This window comes from Alligator mississippiensis, chromosome 2 (genome assembly GCF_030867095.1).
Source record: "Alligator mississippiensis isolate rAllMis1 chromosome 2, rAllMis1, whole genome shotgun sequence".
Classification (NCBI taxonomy): Eukaryota; Metazoa; Chordata; order Crocodylia; family Alligatoridae; genus Alligator; species Alligator mississippiensis.
The window spans coordinates 1,184,025-1,188,724 of NC_081825.1; the positions used below are offsets into that span (position 1 = coordinate 1,184,025).

At 55.1% G+C, this 4,700-nt stretch overlaps 1 non-coding gene across 1 annotated transcript; it reads left to right on the forward strand.

Annotated features, from left to right (window-relative positions):
- Positions 1-3,982: 3,982 nt before the first annotated feature.
- On the forward strand, positions 3,983-4,053 carry TRNAG-GCC (transfer RNA glycine (anticodon GCC)). Its single transcript has one exon. It is a non-coding gene; the product is annotated as a tRNA-Gly (tRNA).
- The last annotated feature ends 647 nt before the right edge of the window (positions 4,054-4,700 follow it).

Genomic DNA, 4,700 nt, shown 5'->3' on the forward strand with positions numbered 1-4,700 from the left:
TTCTCACAGGCAAAACTGTTTCCTGTTTGGTGGTTTGGCAGGGAGGGTGAAGTGCCCAGGCACTGAGCAGACACAACCCACAGCTAACCCATGGGAAACAGTGAGCAGAAGGCTCGCCCTTTATGCCCCCTCCCAGGACCCCCGCTGGAAACGCACATGGGGAGGGACCGTGGCACTCCTGGACCGGGTCTGCCAGGATGAATGGCAGTACTCGGTGCTGGACGCCTCCCTTTGCTGTCCTAGCACCATCTGCAGCCTGCAACTTTTGGTTTTTAGCATCATTTGCAACCGGCAGCAAAAGGCTAAAGGGGTCGGGCACAGTAAACATGCTCACCTGGCCACAGTCTGAGGGAGCCTTTTTGTTCTTAACCTGATTTGTGCTCCCCACTGTCGCGTGGGAGACCAGGCGAGGGACTGACTGCACATTGCCTGGGTGCCCGCATGGCTCGTGTGCGTTGCACAGGGGCGTAGTGCCCTGTCCCCGAGACACTGCTGCTCACAAGCAAGAAGCCACTTAGGAAGAAGAAGCCACGAAGAGAACAGGAGAGTCTTACCCTTGTTGCCAGACTGGCGAGGAACATCTGAGATGACCATGTTCCCATACGCAGGCTCTTCTGCTGCTGCTTTCATCGTGCACGGAGAACCCAGGCGCCTTCTCCTCCCAACTGCTCCGTGAGAGTATCCTTCGTGCACATAAATGTAGGAACTGAGCACTGCAAATGAGGAGTGAGCACTGTACATCCTCTGACCAAGTGAAACCAAAGGCTTCTGACTACCAAGTAAAAAGTGTTTCCGCCAAGTAAAAAGTGCTACATCCGTCAAGTGAGATCTGAGCAAGTCACACACCACATCCAGCTGCACTCTCCAACAGCACCAACATCAAGTGTTATCCACACTCACTGCCTGGAACAGGAGCAGGGCGGAGGTGTTATAGCCTCACAGGGTGGCGGTTCCCTTCAGGGGGCTGGGGCAGCTGCAGGCAATGCTCAGCTCAGCCTGTGTCGCCGGGGGAAGGGACGTGGGGTTTGGTTGCAAGTGGCCCAGGCTGGATGGAGATCAGGGGTTTCTGTGCCCAGTCCCAGGAGAGGAAGGCCAGGCTGAGCCTGGAGGGAATGGGCCATGGGAAAGGGAGAGAGGGCAGCCCAGGCCATGGGACAGATAGGCCCGATGCTGAGGGTTCCTGGCTGGACACCCACAGTGTGGGGATGGTGGGCTCCCCCCTTGCTGCAGCTACTCATGGCTGGCGCCCTGCAGGGCAGGGAGTCTGAGCTGGGGAAGGGCACAGGAACCAGGACGGACCTGGGGCAGGACACGGCCGAGGCAGCGCCATGGGCAGATCTGGACTTGTGCACTGGGGCTGGTGTTAGGTGCTGCGGATGGATGTTCTCCACCCCAGGGCAGGGCAGTGTCTCAATGTCCCTTCCATATAGCCCTGGCCTCCATCCAGGCAGCCGAGGTGACCTTCCCCGGTCCTGCTGGGATGGAGAGCAGACTAGATCATCATCTCCTCCTTGCGCTGTGTCCCTCGTCTGCACGTGCTGGTTACTGGGGACTGTGAGACTGCCCGGGGGCTCAGGATCGAAGGGCTATTGAAAGTCAGGCGAGCGGCGAGTGGAAACAGGGAGAGATCACCAAAGACGAATATACCTCCTCTGCTCACTCTTGTAGGGAGGCAGTTAGACGGGCCAAAGCTACCATGGAGCTGAGGATGGCATCCCAAGTAAAGGACAACAAGAAATTGTTTTTTAGATATATAGGGAGTAAAAGGAAGGCCCAGGGAGGAATAGGACCCCTGCTAAATGGGCAGAAACAATTGGTGATGGACAGGGGGGACAAGGCTGAACTCCTCAATGAGTTCTTTGCCTCAGTGTTCCTAAGTGAGGGGCACGACAAGTCTCTCACTGGGGTTGTAGAGAGGCAGCAGCAAGGCGCCAGACTGCCATGCGTAGACCCTGAGATGGTGCAGAGTCACTTGGAGGAACTGGATGCCTTTAAGTCGGCAGGCCCGGATGGGCTCCATGCAAGGGTGCTGAAGGCACTGGCTGACGTCATTGCGCAGCCACTGGTGGGAATATTTGAACGCTCGTGGGGCACGGACCAGGTCCCAGAGGACTGGAAAAGGGCCAATGTGGTCCCCATTTTCAAGAAGGGGAGGAAGGAGGACCCGGGCAACTATAGGCCAGTCAGTCTCACCTCCATCCTTGGCAAAGTCTTTGGAAAAATTATCAAGGCTCACATTTGTGAGAGCCCGGCAGGACAAATTATGCTGAGGGGAAATCAGCACGGGTTCATGGCAGGCAGGTTATGCCAGACTAATCTAGTCTCTTTTTATGACCAGGTTACAAAAGGCCTGGACACAGGAGGAGGGGTGGATGTCGTATACTTAGACTTCAGGAAGGCCTTCGATACGGTATCCCACCCCATACTGGTGAACAAGTTAAGAGGCTGTGACTTGGATGACTACACACTCTGGTGGGTGGCCAATTGGCTGGAGGGTTGCACCCAGAGAGTCGTGGTGGATGGGTCGGTCTCGACCTGGAAGGGTGTGGGCAGTGGGGTCCCGCAGGGCTCGGTCCTTGGACCAATAATCTTCAATGTCTTCATCAGCGACTTGGACGAGGGAGTGAAATGTACTCTGTCCAAGTTTGCGGATGACACAAAACTGTGGGGAGAAGTGGACACACCTGAGGGCAGGGAACAGCTGCAGGCAGACCTGGACAGGTTGGACAAGTGGGCAGAAAACAACAGGATGCAGTTCAACAAGGAGAAATGCAAAGTGCTTAACCTAGGGAGGAAAAATGTCCAGCACACCTACAGCCTAGGGAATGACCTGCTGGGTGGCACAGAGGTGGAAAGGGATCTTGGAGTCCTAGTGGACTCCAAGATGAACATGAGTCGGCAGTGTGACGAAGCCATCACAAAAGCTAACGGCACTTTATCGTGCATCAGCAGATGCATGATGAACAGATCCAAGGAGGTGATACTTCCCCTCTATCGGGCGCTGGTCAGACCGCAGTTGGAGTACTGCGTGCAATTCTGGGCACCGCACTTCAAGAGGGATGCGGATAACCTGGAGAGGGTCCAGAGAAGGGCCACTCGTATGGTCAAGGGCCTGCAGACCAAGCCCTACGAGGAGAGACTAGAGAAACTGGACCTTTTCAGCCTCCGCAAGAGAAGGTTGAGAGGCGACCTTGTGGCTGCCTATAAGTTCATCACGGGGGCACAGAAGGGAATTGGTGAGGATTTATTCACCAAGGCGCCTCCGGGGGTTACAAGAAACAATGGCCACAAGCTAGCAGAGAGCAGATTTAGATTGGACATTAGGAAGAACTTCTTTACAGTTTGAGTGGCCAAGGTCTGGAACGGGCTCCCAAGGGAGGTGGTGCTCTCCCCTACCCTGGGAGTCTTCAAGTGGAGGTTAGATAAGCATCTAGCTGGGGTCATCTAGACCCAGCACTCTTTCCTGCCTATGCAGGGGGTCGGACTCGATGATCTATTGAGTTCACTTCCGACCCTAACATCTATGAATCTATGAATAAGAATCAGCACAGAAAAAGGAATAGGAATAGCCAAATGCCCCTCCTTGGCACAGACACCACCCATGCGGACATCTGCTATGTCCATCCAGCCTCTCCTGGGTGCCCACATTCCCAGATGCTTTCAATCACTGCAGGGTCCCCTCAGCACCCAGCCCAGGAAAGGATGGAGTCACATGGAAAGCAGGAGCTGAGAATGGGATTTGGGGTCCTTGTCGAAGCAAAGACAAAACACAACCACACCAAAGGTAGCCCAAGTACATTTATGTGCTCTTTTCCAGGGCAGGCTGTTTCTTGCAGTTCTGGGCAGTACTTAGCAATCAGCTTTGGACCAGGAGACTGAAAAACACCCAAAACCTTTGACCTATTTCTCCTTGGAGTGAAGGGTGGGGGGTCCCAATGGCCTTTTCTTCTCCAAGGCTGCCACAAGCTGCTTGTTTTATCCAGCACTGGTGGTTCAATGGTAGAATTCCTGTTTGCCATGCAGGATACCTGGGTTCAATTCCCAGCCAGTGTAGATATGGCTTGAGTGAATACTTTGCTTACCTTAGGGCCCTCAGGTAGTCCTTGAAAAGAATGCTTCACTGTAACTTTCCCTAACCCTAAGGGGGAAAAATTTCTTATATAATAAAAGCCTTGTTTTTGTGCATCTGTCTGTCTGTAATGCTCTGTGTCAACCACGCATGCATGAGTGCGGGTGCCAGCACAATTTTGCGCCACTGCTCAGGGAGGAGTTGGAGGCGAGGGACCCACTGTGCCCCCCAACAGCAGTCAGCAGGGAGGGGATGGGGTGGGGGGTGTCACTGTGGCAGTGCTCCCCCCACCACCATCAACAGATTAATGTAGGGGCTGGGCAGGACCCCAGGGGCCCTTTGCAATTCAGGACCCGGGATCCTCCCCAGCAGGGAAGGGAAAGCTGCACTTTTAATCTCCCACCCACGTTTGGCGCCAAGTTTAAAACTGCAGCTTTCATGTTTGCTTCCCTGGGAGCTGTAAGTACCCACGCCATGGGGCTGGGAGCAGTGGGGGCAAGGCTGGGGCCAGGCTGGGAGAGCCGTGCCCCACCTGCTGGGGGGGAGGGGTTGGGGCTGGGCTGGTGGCACTGGGAGGGCCGTGGGGGCTAGAGCCCCTAAAAATTCATGTTAGCCACGCCCCCCTGCAGCT